The 14,558-nt window shown below is 41.9% G+C and overlaps 1 protein-coding gene across 5 annotated transcripts in view; it reads left to right on the top strand.

Annotated features, from left to right (window-relative positions):
• thrap3a (thyroid hormone receptor associated protein 3a) overlaps window positions 1-14,558 on the top strand; it is a 115,741-nt gene that overhangs the window by 39,162 nt on the left and 62,021 nt on the right. The gene's annotated exons all lie outside the window — the stretch shown is intronic.

The raw sequence follows: 14,558 nt of genomic DNA, 5'->3' as shown, positions 1-14,558 counted from the left end.
GTGTGTGTGTGTGTGTGTGTGTGTGTGTATATATAGAGAGAGAGAGAGAGATGTCAAAGGTTCTGAGGTCCATTGCAATGTGCAAGAGCCCACTGTATAAAAAGGTTCACAGTTTGATTTTTGAGATGTAGGGAAGCATTGTATAAAGATCTTTTCGTTAAATTAAGCTGGTGTTCTTGCTATAAAACGTGAAGGATGTGTATGAGGTGTGTTGTCACTGTTTTGGACAATGATGACCATCACTTCTTTGCTGAAACTATTTGGACCGTTTATTTAGTTTGGCATCACTTGAAACTCATGTTGTCTCCTGAACAATTTCTCTTTCTGCTCCTCCCACTTCTTCAAACCCAAAGTGCAGACATGGGCACTCACATGGGTCCCAGCTATGCCTGCCTTTCCCTCGTCGACCTGTAGCAGTCATGTTCCAAGTCTACCTAGCATTGCTCACCATCTCTTCCTATGCTACATTGACTACTGATTGGTGCTGCTTCCTGCACTCATGCTGAGCTTGTCAATTTCATTAATTTAGCCTCCAGCTTCCACCCTGCCCTCAAATTTACTTGATCCATCTCTGACGCCTCTCTTCTCTATCTTGATTTGTCTCCATCTCTGGAGACAGTGTTTCTACTGATATCTTTTATAACCCCCCTGACTCTTCACAGCTATATTGGTTATACTTCTTCCCACCCTGTCACTTGTAAAAATGCCATGCCTTTTTCTCAGTCCCTCTGTCTCTGCCACATCTGTTCTCAGGATGAGGCTTTTCATTCCAGAATAACTGAGGTCTCCTCCTCCTTCAAAAAAAGGGTCTTTCCTTCCTCCACTGTCTGTGCTGCCCTCACCTACTTCTCTATCATTTTGGGCACATCTGCCCTCACCCCATTCTCCTGCTGCCACACCAGGGATAGAGTTCCTCTTGTCCTCACCACAAGCCTCCACATCCAGCACACAATTCTCCACAACTTCTGCCATCTCCACTTTCCGCTTTCTGTTCAGATCGCTCTCTATGTGACTCCGTTGTCCACTCTTCCCTACCCACTGATCTCCCTCTCGACACATATCCTTGCAAGCGGAACAAGTGCTGCACTTGCCCCTACACCTCCTGCCTCACTACAATTCAGGGCCCCAAACATTCCCTCCAGGTGAGGCAACACTTCACCTGCAAGTCTGTTGGGGTATAATCTACTGTGTCTGGTGCTCCCGGTGTGGCCTCCTGTACATTGGTGAGATCCGATGTAGATTGGGAGACCACTTCGATGAGCACCTTCACTCTGTCGACTATAAAAAGTGGGATTTCCTGGTTGCCACCCATTTCAACTCTACTTCCCATTCCTATTCCAAAGTGTCAGTCCGTGGCTTTTTCTGCTGTTGCCATGAGGCCACATTCAGGTTGGAGGAGCACTTTATATTCCATCTGGGTAGGCTCCAGCCTGACTTATGACCTATAACATTGATTTCTTGGAGTTACAGTAATTGCCCCCCACCCCCTTCACCATTCGCCATTCCTGTTCCCCTCTCTCACCTTATCTCCTTACCTGCCCATCACCTCTCTCTAGTGCTCCTCTCCCTTGCTTTTCTTCCATGGTCTACTGTCCTCTCCTATTAGATCCCCCATTCTCCAACCCTTCATCTCTTTCACCAATCAATTTCCCAGCTCTTTACTTTATCCCTCCTCCCCCCACCTTATTCTGACGACTTCTCTCTCCCCCCTTCCTTTCTGCTCCCAATGAAGGGTTTCTGCCTGAAACATTGACTGTTTATTCCCATCCATAGATGCTGCCTGACCTTTTGAGCTCCTCCAGCACATTGTGTGTATTGCTGTAGATTTCTAGCATCTGCAGTACCTTTGTGTCTGTAGTTCTAATTGTGCTTGTTTTAACCTGTAAACTTTTACCATAGATGCCATTTAAAGTCTGGGAGTAGAGGTTTGCACAGGGTTCATTACAAAAGCTGCGGAAGGTGAAATAGAGGGCTGTTTCTCAGATCCATTGCGACCCACAATCTCCTGCATATCATTAAGCATGTAGCACTTAGAAGATATCTGACCTATAGTGGAAGGGTCAGTACCACAAACAAACTGCTGACATTTGTTTGTATGTGACACAGCCATTTAACCATGCTGATGACAGTTGTGGAATTTAATGACCTATAAAATCTGATTCTCTGTGCGGCAATCTGTAGGTTTCATAGAGGAATTATTTTTGCAATGCAGGCATTGCCCTAACTGCTCTCTTACCTCAAATCCATTGGAAAATTTGTGTTTGAAAGAGGATTTTATTTATTCAATGACTTTATAGTGTCCAATTTCCTGAAATGGCTATATTCGTTTTTTTTTGTGCTGGGTCTTAAACCTAGAATAAATAAGCTGGTCTCAGTAATGGTGACTGTGAAACTATTGTATTGTGATTAAAAACATTTCTCCTTCAGTAATGTTCAAGGAAAGAAATTTAACATTGATTAGTGTAACAGAATATAATTTCGTACTCGCAAATATCTCTTAACTGTCCTCTGTAATGGCTCAGCAAGTCAGTTTGTTCATCCCATGATCCAATATTTATGGAGTCCTAAAGTTATTCAGTGCAGATGTGGGCCCTTCAGCCCTTCCTGTGCATACTGACCAAGATGTCTAGCCAAGCTAGTGGTATTTGCCTGTGTTTAACCTATGCCTCATTTCGTCTGTTAAAGAAATGACACTATTCCTGGAGGTGTCTGATTACTGAGTAAAGGCAAATCTAAGGCAGAAAACATTATGATGGTTGATTTTAATGGCTGTTCTTTATTCAAAGAAAGAAGGCAGCCACTTCCTGCATCCCCCACCCCTATTCCCCTGCCAAATTTTTTGGCTGGCATTTATCTCTGAACAACACCAGGGGAGACTCATTATTTATCCCACTCCTTTTGTGAGAACTTGCTATGTACTGTTTCAATACTGCACATTAACTTGACAAAATGGCATTCCGGAAGCAATTCATTGGGCTTGATATAATTTGTAATATTTTAAGGAGCTACAAGCAATGAATTCTATAACTCCTTGTTAAAAAAAGTTTTCATACAACTCATGGGGAGGTGGGAGAGTGGTGAGAATGCTCCTGTTGCATCTCTCCAGTGAGTCATACTGTTGATCTGTGGTTTGATCTACCATCTCAATTGCATCTCTACCTCTGTGTTTTGCTGTGCCTTCAGGTGCCTGTGTTTTGGAATTCTCTAGTTATTTTTGTGTCAGAAGATGAGTGGGATTTCTGCAAAGTGTGTCGACTTCTCCAATAATACACTGCATGTTTCTCTTCCAGTGTGCCACTTTCTAATCTGCATCCCACTCCCATCCTTCCTAATACTTCCTGTGACAGTACCTTGGTGCTACAGATATAGGTGCAGTTTCAACAGCACGAGCTCCATTCCAACCTCCTAGGACTATCTATATAAAGTTTGCATATTTTTCCTGTGACTGGTTGGTTTCTCCCAAATGCTTCAGTTAGGGATAAGTAACTACTACAAATTATCCCTGATGTCATTGGATAGTGGGAGATTGTCCACGGGCATATGTAAACAGTTAGGTTATGAGGAAATAAGTAGGGAGATGGGATTGCTTTTAGAGTTGATGTAGACTTGGTGGGCCAAATGGTCTCCAATGTTGTTGTGAAATATTGTACGGGTCGACCTTCTATCATCCGGCACCATTGGGACCTGAGGAGTGCCGGATTAGTGAAAATGCCGAATTACAGAAGGATCACATTAAGCAATAGCTAACCACCTCATCATACCTTTAAAATATCAAAGGATTCAAAGGTTCATTTAATGTCAGAGAAATGTATACAATATACATCCTGAAGTGCTTTTCCTTCGCAACCATCTTTGAAAACAGAGGAGTGCCCCAAAGAATGAATAACAGTTAAATGTTAGAACCCCTAAGTCCCCCCCCCCCCCGCACGTAAGCGACAGCCGGGCGACGCCGGAGGGCAGTGCGCGACTGCTGGCAGGTGGGCGAGAAGGTGGACCGACCCAGCGCGCGCCAGCTTCCCCGTCACTGGCGGGTGAGACAGGTGGGTGCCGGGCAGCCGCGTCTCACGCAAATGATATTAATAAATGCAGGAAAACAAGCAGGAATCGCCTGTCTGTGCTTACCGTGCCAACACGTGAATAGATCGAGTGCAACCAAAACAATGCGCAGCAGATTGGTACGGTGGCCCGGAAAATTTGAAATTACAGTTGCATGGAAAATTTGAAATCAGTGCAGATTATCGAAGGAACCGGATTACAGGTGGTCGGATTAGTGAAGGTGGACTTGTACTTCATTGGCAGCAACACATTGATGCATGAAGTAAAGATATCTTCAAATGCGCTTTTTAGCTTTACTCTTTGATTTCTTTGATCAAATTTTTATAGATCTCCCTTCCTTTACTATTGCAGTTGTTTCTTTTAAAAAATCTAATCATACTTTGAAGTGTTTTACAGTATTTTTCTTTGTTAAACATGCTACTTAAGACCAAGTTGCTGTTGAGTTCCATCCTGACCTAGAGTGATGTTTGCATGAAATTCTCTTTTGACTACTTGAGTTTCCACTCTGTACTCCAGATTCCTCCCATGCCCCAATGATTTGCTCGTTGGTAGGTTATTTGGTCACAAAAATTTCCTGTAATGTGAAAGTTATAGTAGAATATGGGACGTGGGGGAAGTTGATTAAAAATTGAGGTGAAAAAGAATGAATTAATGTAGAATTTGTGCAGATGTGGGTTTGATGTTCGGCGTTGCCTTGTGAAGGACCTATTTATTTCATGCAGTATGACTTTAGGGCTATGTTATTGCATGGGGATCCTAGCACAGCCATTTAGGTACTTCAGGTATTTAGGATCCTTTGGTAAGGTTGAGACTCCATTTGGATGTGACTCTTTCCATTGTAAAACTGTAAATGATTACGTGTCATCCAGGGTATTGCACAGAGTATAGCAGCTTTTTTGCTAGTTGGCTTGGAGTTGCAAGTAGTTATGGCAACTCGCCCACATTAGAATCAGTGTCCTCATGAATGAGTGGCATCTGGGGAAAGATTGAAGAGGTTAAATGAAGATGGCTGGGAAATGGCCAGTCAATTTGTGCTTAGTAGTAGTAAAGGCAAAAATAATCAATCCATAAGAAGCTTAAGCATGTAATTTCTGGGGAAAAATTAGTTAGAAATCTGCCTTTGTGACTGCTGGGTTTTGTGCCTTTCCTTTTTGCATAGTTGATTTGCTGTGTGCTTGGAGATGTGCAGGATTTCTGCAAGATGTGCAGACTTCCCCTTGAAGCTCAGATAGTAACATCTGGTTTGAATTGTGTGCTGCAGGTTTTAATAAGGGAATTAATATTGAGTTTTGAGGTCTTAAAGCAGATCAGATTTATGGAAATTTGGCAAGATGGCAGGGCATCCACATCAACATATGTTCCAGATGACCTGCCTTTTGCTGAGCTTCCATGTGGACTCTGAGCTAGCTCCATTGTTCACCATTGCACTGGAAGGACAAAGCATGTTGGGTCAACTTTCTGTTGAAAATCAAGTTAGCAAGTGATGAGAAATGGAGCATTGTCTTCATATTCTACGTTTATTTAAATTACTTTGGCTTCTCAGCTTTGCACTTTGCAAAGTAACTTGCTCTTCTTTCCCTCCCCCCCTCTCTCTGCATTCCACAGGGATCGCTCCCTACGCAACTCCCTTGTCCATTCGTCCCCCCCATCCCTCCCCACTGATCTCCCTCCTGGCACTTATCCGTGTAAGCGGAACAAGTGCTACACATGCCCTTACACTTCCTCCCTTACCACCATTCAGGGCCCCAAACAGTCCTTCCAGGTGAGGCAACACTTCACCTGTGAGTCGACTGGGGTGATATACTGCGTCCGGTGCTCCCGATGTGGCCTTTTATATATTGGCAAGTCCCGACGCAGACTGGGAGACGGCTTTGCTGAACATCTACGCTCTGTCCGCCAGAGAAAGCAGGATCTCCCAGTGGCCACACATTTTAATTCCACATCCCATTCCCATTCTGACATGTCTATCCACGGCCTCCTCTACTGTAAAGATGAATCCACACTCAGGTTGGAGGAACAGCACCTTATATTCCGTCTGGGTAGCCTCCAACCTGATGGCATGAACATCGACTTCTCTAACTTCCGCTAGGCCCCCCCTCCCCCTCGTACCCCATCTGTTACTTATTTTTATACACACATTCTTTCTCTCACTCTCCTTTTTCTCCCTCTGTCCCTCTGAATATACCTCTTGCCCATCCTCTGGGTCCCCCCCCCCCCTTGTCTTTCTTCCCGGACCTCCTGTCCCATGATCCTCTCGTATCCCCTTTTGCCAATCACCTGTCCAGCTCTTGGCTCCATCCCTCCCCCTCTTGTCTTCTCCTATCATTTTGGATCTCCCCCTCCCCCTCCAACTTTCAAATCCCTTACTCACTCTTCCTTCAGTTAGTCATGACGAAGGGTCTCGGCCTGAAACGTCGACTGCACTTCTTCCTACAGATGCTGCCTGGCCTGCTGCGTTCACCAGCAACTTTTATGTGTGTTGCTTGAATTTCCAGCATCTGCAGAATTCCTGTTGTTTGCTCTTCATTATGCCAGATTTAATATTACATTAGCATTTGAATGGAGTGCTATCCTTGCTCATCAGAGTGTTATGGCTGGATTAGGTTTGTGGTTAAATCTTTAAAACTTGAGAGTTTGTTACGTGTAAACCTTAAGAACTGCACTCACGTGATCTCTGTCAGCAAAGATTAAACACTGCAGCCACATGACTTCACCGATTAGCTAGCATACTAGGGATTTGGGGGGAAGATGTGCATTTTTCAGTTCAGAAGATTTTTGTCTAGGTTTTCTTTGCACTCATGAAGCATTTTGTCTACCATGGAGGAAGACGGGGTCTTGGATATTTGCAGAATAAAAATTGTGGATCTTTGAGATAGCAAAATGAATATTGGAAATGCCCTGCAGGAGACAGCATCTGTGGTGAGGGGGGAGGGGAGGAATCTGAAGTTGCTTCAGATCCTGCTAGTGATTTAAAAAAAACAACTGCAGATGATGGAAATTTGAAACAGGATTAAATGCTGGAAACGCCACTCAGGCCAGAGCATCTGCTGGGGTGTGGGGGTGGGGGTGGTGAGGAGAATTACTACTGGGAGTAGCAGTAGGCCAGTGTGTCAGACTGTACAACATTATCCAGACTTTACAGAGTTAGCAACATTACTCAGCGGAGTTTATCTATCCCTTTATAGCTATATTATTTCACTATATTGGAGAGTTTCCTATTATTCCATCCATTGCTCCCCCTCCAGCTCTTCAACATAGACTAGTTTTATCTCTTTGCTGTCTGATGAGTTTTTCCAGCATTTTATTCTATTTCAGATTTCCAGTGGCTGTGTTTGTTTGATTTTCATTTAATATTAGTCTTTCCCTTCTCATAGCTGCCTGGGTCTTGGTTTGTAGCAGAGTAATTTTAAAAAAGTGTTTTGTTTTCGTACTACAGAGATCTGAGCAGTTAAGTTTTAAACCGATAATCCATTGTTGTCTATATATAAGGTCTTATAATTTAACAGTGAGGAGTTATCCCAGGTATCCTGGCTAGTATTCATTCCCCTATCAATATCACTATCCATTCACCTTGACTGATATTTGCAAATTAGCTGCCACATCTCTGATGTTTCAAGTGTACCTATATCTCGGGTGTACCTTGAGGTGTAAAATTCTTTGGACCATCAAACTCCTAAACAATGGTTTATATATGTAATTTTTACAGTTTTTTTCCCCCCCTGTCTCTTCAGGGCTCACCTCTGTCGATGCAGTCTAATTCTTGATTAGTGCTGCATTCTCTCTCTTGAATTATCTGCCTCTTTGGTCACTCTTTTTGTTCTTTGTTTCTCCCATTTTAGAACATAGAACCTAGAACATAGAACATAGAATAGTACAGCACAGTACAGGCCCTTCGGCCCACAATGTTGTGCCGACCCTCAAACCCTGCCTCCCATATAAGCCCCCACCTTAGATTCCTCCATATACCTGTCTAGTAGTCTCTTAAACTTCACTAGTGTATCTGCCTCCACCACTGACTCAGGCAGTGCATTCCACGCACCAACCACTCTCTGAGTAAAAAACCTTCCTCTAATATCCCCCTTGAACTTCCCACCCCTTACCTTAAAGCCATGTCCTCTTGTATTGAGCAGTGGTGCCCTGGGGAAGAGGCGCTGGCTATCCACTCTATCTATTCTTCTTATTATCTTGTACACCTCTATCATGTCTCCTTCTCATCCTCCTTCTCTCCAAAGAGTAAAGCCCTAGCTCCCTTAATCTCTGATCATAATGCATACTTTCTAAACCAGGCAGCATCCTGGTAAATCTCCTCTGTACCCTTTTAAGCCATTATTTGTGTTTGCTCCACTTACCTATAAATTTCTGACTCCAATAAGCAGCTTTGTAACATAGTGTACTTTTCTGCCCTTGGGTAAGTTAGCATCTGATGACAGGGCATACAGGAGTGAGATGTGCCAACTAGTGGAATGGTGCTGCAGCAACAACCTAGCTCTCAACGTCAGTAAGGCGAAAGAGCTGATTGTGGACTTCAGGAAGGGTAAGACGAAGGAACACATACCATTCCTCATAGAGGGATCAGAAGTGGAGAGAGTGAGCAGCTTCAAGTTCTTGGGTGTCAAGATCCCTGAGGATCTAACCTGGTCCCAACATATTGATGTAGTCATAAAGAAGGCAAGACAGTGGCTATACTTTATTAGGAGTTTGAAGCGATTTGGCATGTCAACAAATACACTCAAAAACTTCTATAGTTGTACTGTGGAGTGCATTCTGACAGGCTGCATCACTGTCTGGTACGGAGGAGCTACTGCACAGACCGAAAGAAACCGCAGAAGATTGTAATTCTAGTCAGCTCCATCTTGGGCACTAGCCTGCAAAGTACCCATGACATCTTTAGGGAGCAGTGTCTCAGAAAGGCAGCGTCCATTATTAAAAACCTCCAGCACCAGGGCATGCCCTTTTCTCACTGTTACCATCAGGTAGGAGATACAGAAGCCTGAAGGCACACAGTCAGCAATTCAGGAACAGCTTCTTCCCCTCTGCCATCTGATTCCTAAATGGACTTTGAAGCTTTGACACTATCTCACTTTTTTTTAATATACAGTATTTCTGTTTTTGCACATTTTAATTGTCTATTCAATATACATAATTGATTTACTTGTTTATTTATTATGTTTTATTTTATTTATTTTTTTCTCTCACTCTGCTGTGTTATGTATTGCATTGAACTGCTGCTGCTAAGTTAACAAATTTCACGTCACGTGCCGGTGATAATAATTCTGATTCTGATCAGGAATAATTTATTGGCCCTTTTTTCTGCCTGTGCCACAGAATGTTGAAAACAATAGAAAGCATTTTCCTCACCTTGATTCTACAAAATCCCCTTGCAGGTTATGGCACAGGGTGGGCCATGGAGCATGAATTTAGCTTCAATTTTAGCTACAGCTGTCCCTCGGCTGTACACACTCACTGCGTAAAAACACCTATTTTATTCCCATTAGAGGCCTCACAAAGCAAACTTAAGTGCAGAAATGCAAGACTATAAAGTGGCTTTCAAACCTGTCATTTAACTTTGTTCGGAGGCAATAACAGTCTTTTTGAAAAGTTGAACTGGTGGAATAGAAGCCACAGTGCTGCTGGGCTAAGCACTTTGCTGTGTCCCAGTTGTTAGTAGCATTATCACTTCTCGCTGTGAGGCTAGCTGAGACAGGTGGTAACGTAACTGAGACGCTAAGTGCTTAGCTCATTTACCACCCTCGAATTGCTGATGTAGCAGTAAAAAAGAGACTTCATTCCCTACACTTAACTGACACTTTGCGACTCAAAATAGCACCCACTTTCCCCAGTCTAATGGCGAGAAATTCAAGGCCCAGTTCAAGGAACTGATCTCTCTTACCACAGGAATGGCAGCGTGCTGGTGATAGCAAAGTGGGGATGTGTAGCTGGCAGTGATAGCAGCAAAAAGAAGGTAACAAGCATCTCCTACCATTTGTCATTCAGTCAGTCTTGGTGCTTCCACCTAGGATACCATCCCATTACTGCAGGCAGTTTAGGTCAAGGTGAGACATTGTTGAACAGGAGAAAGGTTACCACTTAGAAAAGCTCATGAATACATCATGCTTTACTTCATATATTTGAGTAAAGTCATTGAGGTGGAATCCTTGTTTGGGGCAGTGGCTGGAGGGAGGGAAATACTTTGAGTGTCTTACGGGAAAGAAGTCCATGTATGTCCGTGCTTTCAAAGAGGTAATATTTTTGTGTTTACAGTTTGTAGAATGAATGTCAGTTTTTATATAGGTGACAAATGTTATTCCAACCATCTACATACACAAAAGTTATCTAAAGAGATGTCATGAATGAATAATGCTAAAGGAAATTGAAGCTGATGGTAAACAACCTATTTACATAGAAATTGAAGGCAACAGAAAGGAATCAAGACAGGGTAATAAATAAATTAGGAAAATAGATCAAAAACTAGTGCCCAAGGGATTAGATAGTCTCAAAAATTACATAAGGGAATTTGGGTTTCTTGTTCATTGAATGGTGAGAACATGGAACCTCATTCAACAAGTAAACTTCAGGTGGCTTGCATAGATGCGTTTAAGAACAGCTCAGAAAACAAAAGTGAATATCAGAAATTGCAAGTAGAGGTTAGAGTGAAGGATTGCTCATTTATGTGTGGTGGAATAATTTTCTGATTGGCAAGTGAGCAAAAGAGATTAGAGTAAAGAACCACGAGGCATACTCAAATTGCTCATCAAAATTAGTAAAGGTCTTGATCAGTTAGGGCGATGGGCTGAGGAATGGCAAATAAGTTTCAACTAGATAAGTGCAAGGTGATATATTTTAGACAATTGCAACATTTAATAGACATTTGGATAGGTACTTGGAGGGTTATGGGCTAAATGTGAGCAACTGGGAGCAGGGAAGATGCTGGGACCAACATGGACCAGTTGGGCTGAAGGGCTTATTTCTGTGGTGTACAACTCTATAATTGCTTTTAGTGTGTTTTTTATTCTTCTTAGTCAGTTAGTACCCCGAATGAGGATGAATGACATCTGGTTATGCACAGTTAATGCATAGAGCTTTTACCATAAGAGGTGTTTAGGCATTATTCAAGTCTCCTTGATAAGAATATAAAGAGGAAAGAGCTTTGAGTAAATCTAATAGCTAAATTACAAATTAGCTAAACAGAATCACAGTTTGGTGAAAATGGTGATCTCAATGTTCTCTCAAGTTAGTGGTTGATTGCCCTTTCCACGAGTTTGAACTCAATTTCCGATGACGTTATCGCAGCACCAAATGTATGTGGGAATATTGGACTCGCTGTCCTTCAAATGAATCATTTAAATTAAAGCCTTGTTTGCATTCTCATGCAGGTGTAAAAGACCCTTTGGTGTTATTTTTGGGCAAAGAGCAGGAGGATTATAGCAAATACCCTGGTCAATATTTATCAAGAGAACATGGCAGCATATGCTGGATGAATTCCTCCATCAATAGCTATAAGGAACTAATACAGTTTTATAGTACTGTAATAGTATTGATAATGTTATAATTGTTCTGTGTTTCATTTGAATACAATATTTGTTACTCAGATGGCAGTTTGTCTTTTTTTTAATGTACCTTTTTAACTATTTCCATGAAACTTCGCCTAATTGAGGCAATGGCTTGATTAGCCAAAAATGTGTTGGTGCTGATTTGTTCCAGTTAACTGGAATCCATTGTATATAATTTGTAGGTAATGCCACAACATTACAAATTGCATCATGAGCCATGTACTTCATAGCCATTAAAGTATATTTAAACCTGTGCCTTCATCACCACCAGTACACTCCTGGGTAGCATCTCAGCCTTCCATCTTTCATAGCTGGAGGTTCAGTTATTTCAAATTCAGTTAAATGATACATGTACCCTTGTTTGACCATATTTCATCCATTACCTTCTGAGACCAGGAAGATTATCATTTTCCCACTGAAATTTGCATCCTTGCATTTAAATTCTACTTGCTAACGTTTGTCTGTAACAACATCTAACACAACACTTCCTTGAACTTTTCCTTAGAACTGGCTATACCCACACTTTTTTGTTAATTATTGTCTAAATCTTCAACTACTGTGGTCTTGCACAGGAACTTCTGCCATTTCCTACTTTGTCTCCTTCAAAACTTCACTGTAACTTTTGACCATTTCTAATGCGTAATTTCTTGCCTGACCATTGGTTTATTTCTCATTCTGCACTTTTGAAGCATTTAGGAATGTTCATCATTTAATTTGTATATAGAAGGCTTTTGAATAGAGTACTGTTTAACATTCAATTTTGCTGGAAGGTAATATGCTGAACATGATTGCACTAATTGGTAATTGGGAGCAGGTGCATTATCTGGAAGCAAGGAGTAAAAAATATGGAAAACAGCCTGGAGACACAGGGGACTGCAGATGCTGGAGTCTGGAGTGAAAAGTAAATTGCTGGAGGAACTCCGATCCGGGTTGAGCAGCATCTGTGGCGGCAAAGGACCATTGTTGCATTGAGTTGTGGCCCAGCTTTGGGATGGAAAACGACTCCAGTGAATTGAGGGAGTGTAGGAAATTGCCCTCTGAGTTAGCCATGTAATTTAGAGCCAGTAAATTAAAATTAAAACAAGTAACAGTATTTAATCTTTTAACTGATGTAATGTGATACACTGCAGTGTGCCAGAGCAGCTCAAACCCTTTGAATGCACATCCTGTGCCAGGTGGAAGCTCCCAGGATATTTGATAAATATTGTATGGGGCACAAGAGCAAGAACCAAATCGTTTTTAAAAATTTGAGATACAGTGCAGAATAGACCCTTCCAACCCTTTGAACCACGCCACCCAGCAACCCCAGATATAAAATCCTAGCCTAATCATGGGACAGTTAACACTGACCGATTAACCTCCCAACCGGTAGGTCTTTGGACTGTGGGAGGAAACCCACACTGTCATGGGGAGAATGTACAAACTCCTTAAAGTCAGCGATGGAACCGCAGCCATTGTTGTGATTCTGTGCCGACAGAGTAGAACTTATGAGAGCCCAATGTTTGGTCTTTATCTATTATTCTTATGAATAAATTACATTGCAAGAAAGTATCAGTGTAATCGGTTAGCCATGGAGTCGAGACGAAGCTTTAAACTGCATGAGTGAAGTTTTCCATGATGTGTCCTGCCTGTGATTCAGCTGCACTGTGGGTTTTGTTTCATACTCTGCATTAAACCGCATAAGGCACTAGATGTTGGAATATATATTTTTTGCTGAGGTTTGGAAATAGCTGTGCTGATTATTGTGTGGTGATGGCAAGAGTTAACAAGCAGTGATTTATTTAATTTATCTGAATCAATAGTTCACTTTTATTGGGTTCTGACCTTGATAGTGTGTGAAAATAAGGGACAGCTGGTCCTATTGCTTCATGCTTCATTGCCTCAAGTATCCCCTTGTGTCCAAGTCCAGTCCGTGTCGTTTCTATGACAATAACAAAACTCTGATGTGTTATCACTGCTTCTTACTGCCAGGCCATAGAGTGCACAAATAATCAGAAATAAACTGGCTTAGTTTAGGTGGGAGTAGAGGACAACATTTAATACGAACAGCTGCAGCTGCTTGAGTGACTTTTCGTTCCCAGGCGCTGAGCTGTGGTAGGTAAGGAAAGCAAGTTAATTACTTCAAAGCCATTGCAGATAAGTTCGGGGATCATAAACTAACTTATGATTAACCAGAGTGCGCACGTGTCAAAATTCCATGTGCATATGAATTTCTTGTGACTTTGATCAAATATTCCCTGAAGAACTGACTTTTTTTGTAATTGTAGTTTCCTTCTACATTTGGGAATTCTTTTTCGTAAAACTTCTTAGTTATCAGAATTTATTTGCTGTGGTAAAGCTCAAAAAGAATGTGTTTGATATGCTCCATTCATCATAGAGCATCTGTCTTTGTCTCTTAAGAATCAGAATACTAGTACTTGTAGCTCACAGTGGCTCACTATTCTTGGGACTAAGGATTTCCACTTGGCATTGTTTCTCTCTCCCTCACCTAACCTGACCACCTTTAATTTAAAATTGGGAGTTGGGTATGGTGCTGTCATGAACCTTCACCAGTGCACAGCTAAAATAATTCGAAAAATCTACCTCCTTCTGTACTCCCTAACTTGCAAGCATCTAGGATGGGCAGTATTCATCCTATTCATGGTTGGTTTTAACTCTGAATATGTTACTGCCACTGTCAGCACAAAGGTGACTCTCACTCTAGATATTGTGTGTGTCTCTGACTAGTTCTTTGTCACAATGTTAAAATTTTCCTGACCTCGTTGCCTCCTCTTTGTGAGTGAAGCTCTGTAGTTTCTTGTGTCATCAATGTGGTATGGATATTAGTGAACCTGAAAATATCTCTGAATGTGATGGAATGGCAACCTTGACTCCCGTATCATATGGAACAATTTTACTTGTCCGTGATACGTGCATTATAAATATAATGCAGACCTGAAAGTATGTGACAGG

The sequence above is a fragment of the Mobula birostris genome, chromosome 30 (genome assembly GCF_030028105.1).
Source record: "Mobula birostris isolate sMobBir1 chromosome 30, sMobBir1.hap1, whole genome shotgun sequence".
Lineage (NCBI taxonomy): Eukaryota > Metazoa > Chordata > Chondrichthyes > Myliobatiformes > Myliobatidae > Mobula > Mobula birostris.
The sequence above is the reverse complement of the archived record's forward strand: the minus strand, read 5'-3'. Positions and strand labels throughout refer to the sequence as shown.